The 15312-nt window shown below is 35.4% G+C and overlaps 1 long non-coding RNA gene across 1 annotated transcript; it reads left to right on the top strand.

Annotated features, from left to right (window-relative positions):
* The first annotated feature begins 4379 nt into the window (after positions 1-4379).
* LOC131631877 (uncharacterized) lies at positions 4380-5076 on the top strand. The gene is made up of 3 exons (XR_009292853.1): positions 4380-4596; positions 4765-4835; positions 4945-5076. It is a non-coding gene; the product is annotated as an uncharacterized LOC131631877 (long non-coding RNA).
* Positions 5077-15312: the final 10236 nt, after the last annotated feature.

The following is a 15312-nucleotide window of genomic DNA, read 5'->3' as shown; positions in this document are numbered from 1 at the left end:
GAAAGAAACAAGTCATCATCAACGGAGAGATATCTCTCCTATTTCACCACAAACATTTTGAAAGTAAAAGAGAAAATTCTTTTCATAATAAGTGAGGGACCTTACTTGGGTGTTCAAGTATGTCAATTACGCCATCCTATATGTCATAAAGGAATTTTGTTCTGATATTATCACAAGATGTGTAGTAGTATGTAGCTACAAGACGTTGGTGTTGGCATGTTCAGATGATTTTGGAAATTGTCGAAGTATGATACTTTTAGTAAGTACAAGTTTTAGAAGAACACTATTGTAGTTGGTAATGATGGTTATACTCCATTATGATTGTCGGCTATCTATTGACAACTTAAGGACTTGATCACCCTTAATCTCTTGTTAATAGTAGACGGAATTGTATTGGATGGTATGGACTTATCTTGCTATCTTAATGGTTTGTAAAGTTATGGATGTGAATGAAACTTTGTTGAAGCTTGGAACTATATAAGTTGATAGGGACTTTTATAAGGACGTTGAATTAAGATGAATGATCAGAGTTGCGCAGCTAAAGCGTGAGGTGCCAGAGTGTTGTGTTTTCTTGTGAGTAATGCTGATTGTAATAGGATGTTCTTGTAAGTTGTTGTTCGGTGATGAGTTGTGTAGTTGGTAGTCAAGTTATGTTAATAAGTTGGTATCATACTAATTTTGTTGATGTAGCAGTAATATGTTGTTGGTTACCGTAGGTGATGAGTAATATTCCAAGGTATGTATTGGATTTGGATGTTGTTGAGTTGTGATTGCTACGAAAAACGGTAGTAGTCGAGGTGTAGCCAAACATGACTTAAGGATCGGAGACTAAGTTGGAATGAAGTCGAGGATGTTTGCGGTGCGTAGAATTTTCAAGGACAAAAATATTCTAAGTGGGGGAGAGTTGTAACGCCCCGAATTTAATTATTTATTTAATTAAATTATTGAAGAATTTAAATTATTGGAATTAGTCGAAGTTTGGGTAATTATCAGTATTATTCTCAGAGGCGTAAATTGGATTTAATTATGAAATATTATTTAGTCGGTTGGATCGGAGAAATAATATTAGAATAAATATTATTATAAAGGAGGTATTTATTTAATTGGATTTTGTGGTTGTGTGTTAAATAGCAATTGGAGGCGTGAAGTTTAAGCCCATTAGATATAAAAATAATATTATTATTATTATTATTGGATTAAATGGAATTGAGAGGAAAAAAAAAAAGGGTTTTGTGAAAGAAGGTTGTACGTGGAGAAAAAGGAAAAAGAATTAAAACAAGGGTTTAGCAAAGAGAAGAGAAAACATAGGAGTTGTTGTGACAGTGAGAAAAACACCAAATTGAAGCCATGGATGAAGCTTGGCTGCAACTGGAAATTAGGATCTGATCGGGAAATTCAAACTGCCGTTAAATCCAGGTAAGGGTGGGGTTCAAATTTTATAACCGGGAATATGATGGTTGATATGTGGGATTGGGGCTATATGAATCTTACTGTGTTTTATGTTGAATTTGTTGGGTGTTGATGAATTTTTGTTAACTGCCATTGATGAAATTGTGATGAGAAAAAGTTGTTCATGTTCTTGCTGTTGTTGGATTGTGATATTGTAATTAAATACTAGTTATGTGGTATAATTAGTTTTTCGAAATCGAAGAGTTTTCTGGAAAAGTTGGATGCAACTGGTAGAAATTATAAGACCAGACGATACAAGAGAATGCAGGAAAATAATATGAGGGAGAAGGGGGTTAAGGGACGATCGTCCCAAGTTGGTGAAGGAAGAGAGCGGGTCCCACATGCCTTAGGGGACGGGCGCCCCTTGGCTAAGGGTGGGCGCCCCACATCTCAAATACTCTCTCTCCTTGTTATTGCTTAGGGAGTATATACAGGACAAACATTTATTTATGTGGCTCCACGTGTATTTTCATTTAGCATTTAGGTGATGGATTAGTATGTTTAGTAAATAAATATATGTAGTTGACTCAATTAAACTTTGATAATTGATAATGGCAGGATTATCTTATGGAGTAACAGGATAATAATTAAGCAAAATAATAGTAATAAGTAGATGAACTAGTTACTAGAGAAAAATGATAGTCTGTGGCAGAAAATTAGTTCAGTGTAGCAGAATAATTTTAGTGAGTAGAAATCAATTATATCAGCAGAATAATTTAACAGGAGACTTAAATGCATAGTAGAAATAGCAGAGTAGTGTTAATAACAGTCCCGATTTAGCCGAGTAACCGAATTAAGCGGTATAATTAGTTGTCCGGAATTAACCGAAATTTGTCGGGGTAGTTAGTATATATTAATAGACAATTATGGTTGGTTTGTTTTGTTGAAACGATGTTGAATACTTTGATTTGCAGGTACAGCTAGGTAAGTTGATTTGCCCGGTTCACGGACTTTGTTGATTGTAGGTCCTATGACCAATGTTGTGTTGATTGTTGAACGTGTGTGTTGTTATGAGATTATCGATGAGTATGTGTTGATTTCTTTGTTGTTTGGAATACGTTTGTTTATAAGTTGTTGTTGATTAAGTTGTAGGTCAAACGACCAATGTTGGACTAAGTTGATGCAAGTTGTTTCATGTTCAAGTTGTTGTATTCGTTGTTGTTGTTCTGGTCGTCACTGTGATTGATGTTGCATGGCATACATTGAATTGTTTATGTTGGCCTTGATGGCACCACGTTGAAGGCTTACGTCTTGTTGAAATGCCTCGATAACCTGGCATATGTTTAAGTTGGGAGTTTTGCTCCAAATGGTACCACATGCATGTGCATAGTTTGTGTCGCATTTTGAGTCATTGTGAAGTTGTTGTTGTTATGAGTTGTTGTTGATATAAGTGGTGTTGGTTTGAGTTGTGAAATAATTATTGTGATAATTGTTGTTGCTGATGTTTTGTTATAATTGTTGTTACAAATTGTTAGTAAAGTTGTTGTTATAACTGCTGTTGTTAGTTGTTATTATAAATGTTGTTTGAAAGTGGTGATAATTGTATGATCTGATCTAATATATTAATTATCATACTTTTGTTTATACTTTTCGATATCTCACCCCTTCTATTGATGTTTTCCCTACCATGGGAAACAGACAGGTACTCAAGATAGCGATGGAAGTTTGAAGTGATTTTATGAAGTCTTTAGTTGTTGTTAGTCGAGTTTGTGTCTTGCTCTGATACGTAGCACTCGAGATGGGATCATGATTGTATTTGTTGTTTTGTTGCTGTATTATTATTATGGCTGTTGAAATTCAAGTTTAGTAATAAGAAGTAATTACTGTTGTTTAAAGTTGTTTTTAGTTGAATAAAAGTTGATGTATCAATTATAAGTTGAAGTTTGATCTAGTTGAATAAAATTGTGTATCAATTATAATAAAAATCCAATCGAGTCCATCCATTAAAAAATAAAATTCATCCAATCCATCCATTAACATATTTATAATGGATGGATATCAATCCATCCAAAAAATAATTTAAAAATTCTTAATTTTTTTTAAATATCATAAAAAAAAATAATTTAAATATTCTAAAATATTTTTTAAATTTCATAAAAATATCAAATATTCTAAAATATTTTTTTTTCGGAAAAAAAAACTCGGTTTTTTTCATTTTTCTGATAAAACTCGATTTTTTTGTTTTTCTGAAAAAAATTGATTTTTTCGATTTTTCAAAAAAACTCAATTTTTTTGTTTTTCCTGAAAATTTTTGATTTTTACATTTTTTCGAAAAAAACTCAATTTTTTGTTTTTTTTTAAAAAACTCAATATTCTAAAAACCTCAATTATTATGTTTTTTTACGAAAAAACTCAATTATTCGAAAAACCTAAATTCTTCGTATTTTTGAAAAAACTCAATTTTTTAATTTTCCGAAAAAATATGATTTTTTTGTTTTTCCGAGTTTTTCGTTTTTCCGAAAAAACTCGACTTATAAAACCTAGCCTAGCCTATTTCCACCCCTAGAAGCGAGTGAACTATCCTAATCGCGTAAAAAAGTATTATTATTATTGAGTGAAATACACAACCAGTTCACGAGAATAACCAAACCATTCTTTTACAGCTATCTACAATATAAGAAAGTTTTATGATCTGGAAAGTACATATTTGCCCCTTTGCTTTCTACTTGAGCCACGTGGATGCCTTGGTTGTAATTCACGTTTCCTTTTCTACTTTTTGAAACTTGAATAAACTTCTTCAGTCTTTTTCTTTACTTTCATTTCACCAAACCCAACACTTTTTCATTTTCTACTTTTCTTTTCATTTTCTACTTTTCTTTCTCTCTCTTCTATTAAATTACTCCCTTTTCTTTTTTCTCTTTTCTATCTCTCTCCCTTCTCCTGATGCTTCATCTTCCTCTTTTTCTTTTTTCTATGTTCATCTTCTTCATTCTTTTGGTTAGGTCTTCTTTGATCTGCGATATTTAAAATGCAATATTTATTCTATTCGTTTTATGAACATTATTTTGTTTGCATTTCACTAATAGTTTTGGTGCTAATTTTTGCAGATCTGAACTATAATGAGATTGAACAAAACTTCCAAATCTAAAATGAGATCATGTAAAATTGAAACCTCGACCTTTATAATTTTGGTTCCATCAAAAACATGTAAGAAGAAAAACTTTCAGCTTTTTTTCCACTTCATTAATATTTATTTGTTCACTTTAATATTTTTTCATGTTGTTTTACTCTTTCGGCGGACCTGCAATTTTCATTTCTAACCTTATTTTTATTTTCATCTATCTTTTTCTTTTCCTGATATTTTTTTGTGTGCAGAAAAGATTAATTTTTTACATCCAAGAACTACCAAACATACAAATCTAAGTTTTACTTCCTTCTTCTCACAGGTAAGAAAATTTCTCATTTTTTTTTTAAAAGAACTTTTTAGTTGCTCTATTTCATTTTTAGTGTAGATCAATGTCTTATTTTTGTACTATTTGTTTGTGACATTTACAGTTGTTTTGGTAAGTTTGTGAAAATTCAACTAAAGGGAGAATTTTGAAGGTGCTATCTGAACTTGCCTATTAAGAAGATCATGTATTTGTTGGTTCTCAAATCCATAAAGAAATTGTCATTTTTATATGATTTGTTCACCACCTCCAAAATTAATTAATTTTCTTTTGTGATAAATTAAAATTAATGTGATATTGTAAATCTAAATGTATAGTTTTTATTTATACATTTATTTTGGCTTTATTATAATAATATTTGATATTGTAAATGTTAATATTATTATTAATATATGTCTTATGTTTGTATTTTATTTATCTTTGGCAATTTATTTAGTACAAATTAGGAAACCTTAAAATCATTTTATTATATAAATAAAAAATTGATATGATTTAGAAAAATTTGATAAACTTAAAGAATATTGATTAGGTAGATTTGTATCAATATCCCATAATTCAGTATATCAAAAATGAAATTTTTGAGAAATAAAATAAATTTATACCACTAAAATATTTGAAAATAAATACTTATTAAATAAAAGACATTGAAGAAGACTAAGGATGAGAATGAAACAATAAGTTGTTTTATTGTTTGTGTTGTAAAATGAACTCATATTGAAGAGGGTAGAATAAAAAAGGAAGAGAGAGAAATTGATTTTCAGTAAATGCTTTTATATTATGATGAATACTAATTTATTATTATTATCAATATTTTTTGACCATTTATATTCATGACAACTTAGACTATTTACAATGGTTTTCAAATTCAACACCCTACTTTTTCACTTTCTATACTCCACATCATCTTCTCTCTCTTCCACCTAATAATTCAACACACATTCCACTTTTACTCACTACAATAGTTTTGTTTAATAAAATTCAACACCCTACTTTACCACCATTCACAACACATTGAAAATTCAAATAATCACAACAACCAATAGGATTTTGCAAAATATTGTATGTGGCCCCCACTCTCATTCATTCTACATGTTGAATTCTTTCAACACAAAGTAATCCACGTCATATTAAACAAGCTATTAAACATATTGAAGGATAGAAAAACACTTAGAAAGGGGGGGATTGAATAAGTGTGACTTTAAATCTTGGACGATAAAAATAAATTGCACAATTATTTTTATCCTGGTTCGCTGTTAACGAAGCTACTCCAGTCCACCCCCGCAGAGATGATTTACCTCAACTGAGGATTTAATCCACTAATCGCACGGATTACAATGGTTCTCCACTTAGTCCGCAACTAAGTCTTCCAGAGTCTTCTGATCACACACTGATCACTCCAGGAACAACTGCTTAGTTCACTCCTAAGACTTTTCTAGAGTCTACTGATCAACACGATCACTCTAGGCTTAGTTCACTCCTAAGACTTTCTGCTCAGCCAACTGCCAAGACTTCCTGCTCAGCCAACTGCTAAGACTTCCTAGAGTATACTGATCAACTGATCACTCTAGTTCCTTACAACTTAATGTAATCTATTCAAGAGTTTACAAATGCTTCTTAAAAGCGATAATCACAACTGTGATATTTCTCTTACAATTTAAGCTTAATCTCACTAAGATATTACAACAGCAATGTAGTGAGCTTTGATGAAGATGAAGATTCTGAGTTTTGATTTGAACAGAGTTTCAGCAAGTTAATTTGAATTGTATTGGTGCGAAATCGTTCACCTTGCTTCTCATCAGAACTTCATATTTATAGGCGTTGAGAAGATGACCGTTGAATGCATTTAATGCTTTGCGTGTTCCGTACAGCTTTGCATTTAATGTTATACGCTTTTGTCAACTACCTCGAGCCTTGTTCACGCTGTGTCTACTGACGTAGCCTTTAGTAGCTTTAACGTTCCTTTTGTCAGTCAGTGTAGTCTGCCACGTGTACTTCCTTCTGATCTGATGTTTGTGAATACGACGTTTGAATATTATCAGAGTCAAACAGCTTGGTGCATAGCATCTTCTGATCTTCTGACCTTGAAGTGCTTCTGAGCGTGATACCATCTTCTGATCTTCAGTGCTTCTGATCTCATGTTCTTCTGATGCTTCCATAGACCCATGTTCTGATTCTGCTTCGACCATCTTCTGATGTCTTGCCAGACCATGTTCTGATGTTGCATGCTGAACCTTTTGAGACACATCTTCTGAGCGCTGAATTATGCGTACTCTTTATATATTTCCTGAAAGGGAAATTGCATTGGATTAGAGTACCATATTATCTTAAGCAAAATTCATATTATTGTTATCATCAAAACTAAGATAATTGATAAGAACAAATCTTGTTCTAACAATCTCCCCCTTTTTGATGATGACAAAAACATATATAAATGATATGAATTTGCGATCAGAAAGAGTAGACGGCAAAAGACAAATTACACAGCTATAGCATAAGCATATGAATATGTCTCCCCCTGAGATTAACAATCTCCCCCTGAGATAAATAATCTCCCCCTGAAATAAATACTCGAAGAACTTTAATAAAAGACTTCCCTGATTATTTCGGTAGAGACGATCATATAAGCTTCTGCCTTCAGAGAATTCATAGCTTCTGACTTCTGCTTCCATTGGACAGCTTCAGAACTTGAATTTCTTTAGATCCTTAGAACACTCACAGCTTCTGATTTCTGCTTCCATCGTGGACAGCTTCAGAGCTTGAGTTTCTTTGATCTTCAGAACATTCACAGCTTCTGATTTCTGCTTCCATTCAGGACAGCTTCAGAACTTGAATTTTCTGGATCTTTTAGGACATTCACATCTTCTGATTTCTGCTTCCCTCGGATAGCTTCAGAACTTTGAATGTCTACCAACATCACTTCATGCTAGATTTGTATCAGAACATTGTTGAATGTACCAGAGCATCATCTGAGCATCTCTACATCCTGAAATGTTACAGAACAAAAACTAAACGACAAAAGTCAGCATGAACGAGTTAGAACATAAAATGTATATTCAAATACATGATATGTATCAGAGCCAAATGTATCAGAGCATTTAGGCTAAAAACGTGTATCAGAGCAAATAATGTATCAGAGCCATAACATTATATGTATCAGAGCAAATAGAATTTTGTCATAACAGGATAGACAATGATATTCAAATTCTATTATCAGTGCTTCTGATTCATTCTTCTTTCTTGCTTCTGATCTCTGAAGCTTGACAGCACTCAGCTTGCTTCAGTTTCCAAGAGCTTATTCCTTTTACAGAATAACACTTCTTATGATTTTGCTTCTAGTGTTTGCTTCTGAAGATTCACTTCACTTCTTTGTACCTGCAAAACACTTAAACCATATAGAACTTGCAGTTCTTGTTAGTGAATGTGTGGGAGCCTTTACCCAGCAACTGATAGATTTAATCAAATCATTTATCATTTATCTTCTCCCCCTTTTTGTCATAACATCAAAAAAAATAGAAAAGATTCAGATGAATAAAACAGAAACACATGGAGGAAGAAGATGATTTCATTAAGGTTCAACCAATGTGTACAGAAGTACAAGATGAAAAAATCAGATGCACAGAAACAAAACAGATGCAAAGAAAAGAAAGAAACAACATAGACTCAATCTAAGATGGCCCTAGTCTTGACAAGATCTTGGCCAGCATCTGTTTGACATCATTGTTGTGTCCTTCTTGCCTCTCAATGAAAGCATCATACTTCTCATTGAGTGAGCTTTGCTCATCCTGTCTCCTCTGAATTTCTTCTAGAGTCCTTGCGAGACGAGAAGGTTCATCAAGAGAAGTTTCACCGCTTTCAACCACAGGAATGACATGTTGATCTGCAGCTTCCATAGAAGTATCATTTGCTGGGATATCCTCAACAGGGTCTGATTTAGCAACATGATCTTCAGCATCTGCTTCTTGCATAGAAGCATCTCCATACTCTGCAGCAGGAATTTCAGAGTCTCCATTCTCTAGAGCCTGAAGAATGGCAGCTAAATTCCTGGGAGCAGAAGGACCTTCAACTTCTGGTGGGTCAACGACTTCTGGAATGACCAAGCTTGGGTCTTTCACAGACGGGTTTTCCCTCAGAAAGTCAAATAAGGTTTTGAAGTCTCCAAGCAGAACAGGATACTCAGGAATCCAGATAACCATGTCCCTGCATGGGTTTGCTTCCATTGCAGCAGCCAGTCTCAATACTTCCAATTCATCCACAAAGGGCTTCTCTTCCAACAGATATCTGCCTCTGAGACGAGCAAACCAGAAGTCTTCGTAATTCCGCAGAATTCCACGAGGCCGTGGGGCAGCAGCTACACAGGCTTCCTGAAGTTCTAAAAACAGAGCATCTGATTCTCTGCGAAAGATCCTCCAGAAGTTCCGCATAGCAACATCATTCAATCCAGAACCTTCAGCGAGTCTGAGAGTATCAAAGATACTTCTGAGATTCCTCTTTATGTTTTCAAAAACTACACCAATAGGATATACAGGGCGGGATTTTATTTGGGTTTTTGAAAAGGCAGGGTTGGAGGTGAAGTATGGAAGAGGTTCTCTATCCAACCTATAAGAAGATTCTGCTTCAGTATCAGAATCTAACACTACCACTTCAGCTTCAGGACGAGGCTTGGGAGTGTAGTTGCAATCACGGAGCAGCTGCTCATGTGATGCAGAGGTTGGAAAAGGAGAATCACAAGGATTGTTTTGAGAGGTGGAGGGAGTATGTTCAAAAGTGGTATTGGAAGAAGGTTGAGATGGAAAGAGAGTTTGAAGGGGTTGTATATTCAGAACAAGATTGTCAACAGCTTGGTCAGAGACAAGATTAGTGGAGGGTGAAGGAGACGGAATGGATTGAGGAGATGGTGGAGTAAGAATATGGACAACAACGGGTGATTCTGATGAGGCTTTTTCTGGTTCAGGGGTAGGTACAACTTCTATTGGTGTAACTTCTGAACGAACAACAGGAACAGAGATAGGTTCAGAGATGCATATACCTTTGGAACCTTTCAGAAGCGCTTTGGTCACATCCTCCGTTTTCTTCAGCTTTTTACTCTTCGGCTCTTCAATAATCTTTGCTTTGCCTCTAGAGATTTCTTTCCTTCTGACATAAGCCTGAACTTCTTGTTGGTTTTCAGCTTCTTGAGGAATATTGTCTTCATCAGAGCTTTGAATAATCATCTTCCTCTTCTTGGTTATCTTCTTTTCAACAACTTCAACCATCTCATTATTTTTGTTTGACTTCTTCTTCTTTTTCTCTTTCTCAAATTCATCAGATACGGCCTTAACAACATTAGCAATCACCTTTTTAGAAACCTCTTGTTTCTTAGAGACAGCAGAAGGATAATCATGCTTTCTTTTAGTCCTTTCTTCCCTCTTGCGATTTACTTTGAAAGGGGCACCTTTGTCTTGATCTTTAAAACTCTTGTTCTCTTCAAGAGATTTCAGATAAACAGTTTTGACTTCAGGTACCTCACTATTGAAGAAGGTTTCAAAGTCAGCCAGTACTGGTTCTCTTATGGTTCTTGTTCCAGCTAGAGGTTCAGGAACTTTGAGAGCAGTGTCAATGATTTTCATCTTCTTTAAAGAGAAGGCATTCAGACAAGCCCCAGTGGTGACAGCAAGATCTTTGATGATACCTTCAGACTCCAGACTTTCAACAATCTTGGAATGTACCAGAAGGTTTGTAATAATCCTACCAAAAGGAATGGTTGTTCCAGCATTTTCCTTTCTGAAAGCATTCCTGGAGTCCTTTACTGCTTTCCACATATGGTTGAAGATAATGTAAATCGCATCAACCTTCTTCTGAGTGGCAATGCAATAAAGAATATACCTTTGATCATTACTGATGAAGTCCGAGGCATGAGTTGATTTCCTATGGTAGAAACACCCGAGAAGGATCTTTGTCCAGATTCTGTAGATATCTTTCAAATTCTTGACATGTGTAGTTTTCTTGACATTTGAATAGAGAGTGGATAGAATATCTTCCACATCTTCTCTTTGATCAGACTCAAAAGCCCCTTCAGGATTTTTCAGATCAAACATCACTCTTAGGATGTTTTCAGTAACAACGACTGACTTTCCATGGACGAAGGAGAGTATAGCTTTTGGTGCAACCACAGCATGTACCCAGAACTCTTTGACAAGATCCGGATAAACAGGACCAACGAACTCAGCAAACAATGAGGTCCATCCTTGAAAGATGATGTCTTCTTTAAGATGAAATTGATTTTCTTCAAGGTTATCAAAGTCGACCATGAGTTCACACAAAACTTCCAATTTATTTTTGGGGATGGAGCATGCAACAACAGGAGTGAGTTCCTGGTGTGTTTCATCGTGCATATGAAGAAGAGTAGATGACCCAGCAAAATGAGATGAAGAAGCAGCCATTGAACAGAATGAACAAAAAAAACGAGCAAGAGAAGCGAACTGGGTTTTCGATTAGGGTTTGTAGAGAACGGCTAAGAACTTTTCAAACGAGAGAATGCAAGGAGAGAGAGAGAGAGAGAGAGAGACAAAGGAGCGAAAAGATGTATGATATGATTTGAAAAAACATATATAGAGACGAATTAAAAAAAAATAAATTGAACAGTTCCAGAATCAAGGGAAATCAATTTTATTAAATGATGAGTGACATGAGGAGAGAGAGAACGTGGTAAATGACATGATTCAATACAGTTACCTAGGTCGGCGTCTTTTCAACTGCACGCTTTGTACTAACCGTACAGATACGTGTTCATCATCAGATAATAGATGACAGCTGTAAATATCAGAGAGATTTTACGCCTTCGAATTCTGATTACAGCTTCTGAGTTGATCAAGTTTCTCTTCTGGAAATACTCCTTCTGAAGTGTGCTGATATAAGTCTGAATGATCTTCTGATCCATTACCTCTAATGTACACAGCTTTTGGAGGATCACTTCTTTGTTCTGCAACTTCTGATAAGACAAAACTGTATCTGCAGAAATTCTTAAGCTCTTTGTCTCATCAGAGACAAGTTTATCATCAAAACAGATGTTTATTGATTTGTCCACAATCAATGTTTCAATGTTGTATATTCTGTAGCATCAAGAATGAAACATCAATGCTTTAGAGACAAACAAAAACAGATGGTTCCAAGACTAATAAACTTTCTTTTCTGAAATCCTACAAACATAGTTTCTTCAACAGATTTAAGAACCAGAACTTGAAAGACAATCTTTCTTCCCTTCAAGTGTTGAGACCAACTTGAATCCAGGTGTCATGTCATGTTGAATGTTGTCTTCTTTGTTATCAAGAGAATCTGCAAAAGAAATAATCTTTTTCTTTGGTACCCACATCTTCTTGGGTCCTTTCTTGTTAGATTTTCTCAAGTTCTGATTGAACTTGGGTTTGACATTGTAAGCAATAAGAGGAACAGCATGATAATTTTTAATGTGAGTTTCATGATATTTCCTAGGTTGTGTCACATGCTTCTTAGTGTGTGTAATGTGAAAACTTTGTGCATGTGAAGTGTGCCTAATATCATGAGAGTGGCCATACTTGAACTGATCATACAATGGCTTGTATGTGAGTTTCATTTCATCAACAGGTTCAAGTTTGTATGGGGTTTCACCCTCATAACCAATGCCAACTCTTTTGTTTCCAGATACAGCATATATCATAGAAGCTAGTTGACTTTTGCCAATACTTCTAGATAGGAACTTCCTGAAACTTAAATCATATTCCTTCAGAATATGGTTTAGACTGGGAGTGGATTTTTCTGAATCAGGAGGAGATCCAACATTATTGGATAGTTTTAAAAGTTTTTCTTTTAATTCAGAATTCTCCAATTCAAGCCTCTTTGTTTCAAATTCAAATAGCTTTTTCAGCTTTTTGTATTTAATACAAATCTGAGACTTGGATTCCAGAAGTTCAGTTAATCCGGAAACTAACTCATCTCTAGTAAGTTCAGAAAATACCTCTTCAGAATCTGATTCTGATGTAGATTCTGATCCGTCATCTTCTGTCGCCATCAGCGCACAGTTGGCCTGCTCATCTTCTGAATCATCTTCTGACTCATCCCAGGTTGCCATAAGACCTTTCTTCTTATGAAACTTTTTCTTGGGACTTTCCTTCTGAAGATTTGGACATTCATTCTTGTAGTGTCCAGGCTCATTGCATTCATAGCACATGACCTTCTTCTTGTCAAATCTTCTTTCATCAGAAGATTCTCCACGTTCAAATTTCCTTGAACTTCTGAAGCCTCTGAACTTCCTTTGCTTGGTCTTCCAGAGTTGATTTAGCCTTCTGGAAATCATGGACAGTTCATCTTCTTCTTCAGATTCTGATTCTTCAGGATCTTCTTCTCTAGCCTGAAAAGCGTTAGTGCATTTCTTGATATTAGATTTTAATGCAATAGACTTACCTTTCTTTTGAGGCTCATTTGCGTCCAGCTCAATTTCATGACTTCTCAAGGCGCTGATAAGCTCTTCCAGAGAAACTTCATTCAGATTCTTCGCAATCTTGAATGCAGTCACCATCGGACCCCATCTTCTGGGTAAGCTTCTGATGATCTTCTTTACATGATCAGCCTTGGTGTATCCTTTGTCAAGAACTCTCAATCCAGCAGTCAGAGTTTGAAATCTCGAAAACATCTTTTCAATGTCTTCATCATCCTCCATCTTGAAGGCTTCATACTTCTGGATTAAGGCAAGAGCTTTTGTCTCCTTGACTTGAGCATTTCCTTCATGAGTCATTTTCAAGGACTCATATATGTCATAGGCCGTTTCCCTGTTAGATATCTTCTCATACTCAGCATGAGAGATAGCATTCAGCAAAACAGTTCTACATTTATGATGATTCCTGAAAAGCTTCTTCTGATCATCATTCATTTCTTGCCTTGACAGCTTTACGCCTCTGGCATTCACAGGATGTTTGTAACCATCCATCAGAAGATCCCATAGATCACCATCTAGACCCAGAAAGTAACTTTCCAGTTTATCTTTCCAGTATTCAAAGTTTTCACCATCAAATACCGGCGGTCTAGTATAACCATTGTTACCGTTGTATTGCTCAGCAGAGCCAGATGTAGATGCAGGTGTAGGTGTAGTCCTTTCACTTTCATCAACCATCTTTTAAATGAAGCGTTTTTCTCTTCCTGAATCTTTTCTAAACACGGTTAAGTGCTTGCACCTTAGAACCGGCGCTCTGATGCCAATTGAAGGATAGAAAAACACTTAGAAAGGGGGGGATTGAATAAGTGTGACTTTAAATCTTGGACGATAAAAATAAATTGCACAATTATTTTTATCCTGGTTCGCTGTTAACGAAGCTACTCCAGTCCACCCCCGCAGAGATGATTTACCTCAACTGAGGATTTAATCCACTAATCGCACGGATTACAATGGTTCTCCACTTAGTCCGCAACTAAGTCTTCCAGAGTCTTCTGATCACACACTGATCACTCCAGGAACAACTGCTTAGTTCACTCCTAAGACTTTTCTAGAGTCTACTGATCAACACGATCACTCTAGGCTTAGTTCACTCCTAAGACTTTCTGCTCAGCCAACTGCCAAGACTTCCTGCTCAGCCAACTGCTAAGACTTCCTAGAGTATACTGATCAACTGATCACTCTAGTTCCTTACAACTTAATGTAATCTATTCAAGAGTTTACAAATGCTTCTTAAAAGCGATAATCACAACTGTGATATTTCTCTTACAATTTAAGCTTAATCTCACTAAGATATTACAACAGCAATGTAGTGAGCTTTGATGAAGATGAAGATTCTGAGTTTTGATTTGAACAGAGTTTCAGCAAGTTAATTTGAATTGTATTGGTGCGAAATCGTTCACCTTGCTTCTCATCAGAACTTCATATTTATAGGCGTTGAGAAGATGACCGTTGAATGCATTTAATGCTTTGCGTGTTCCGTACAGCTTTGCATTTAATGTTATACGCTTTTGTCAACTACCTCGAGCCTTGTTCACGCTGTGTCTACTGACGTAGCCTTTAGTAGCTTTAACGTTCCTTTTGTCAGTCAGTGTAGTCTGCCACGTGTACTTCCTTCTGATCTGATGTTTGTGAATACGACGTTTGAATATTATCAGAGTCAAACAGCTTGGTGCATAGCATCTTCTGATCTTCTGACCTTGAAGTGCTTCTGAGCGTGATACCATCTTCTGATCTTCAGTGCTTCTGATCTCATGTTCTTCTGATGCTTCCATAGACCCATGTTCTGATTCTGCTTCGACCATCTTCTGATGTCTTGCCAGACCATGTTCTGATGTTGCATGCTGAACCATTTGAGACACATCTTCTGAGCGCTGAATTATGCGTACTCTTTATATATTTCCTGAAAGGGAAATTGCATTGGATTAGAGTACCATATTATCTTAAGCAAAATTCATATTATTGTTATCATCAAAACTAAGATAATTGATAAGAACAAATCTTGTTCTAACACATATCATTGCATGAATTCAA

This window comes from Vicia villosa, unplaced genomic scaffold (genome assembly GCF_029867415.1).
Source record: "Vicia villosa cultivar HV-30 ecotype Madison, WI unplaced genomic scaffold, Vvil1.0 ctg.000879F_1_1, whole genome shotgun sequence".
NCBI classification, from domain to species: domain Eukaryota; kingdom Viridiplantae; phylum Streptophyta; class Magnoliopsida; order Fabales; family Fabaceae; genus Vicia; species Vicia villosa.
This window is presented reverse-complemented; position numbering and strand designations above follow the sequence as displayed.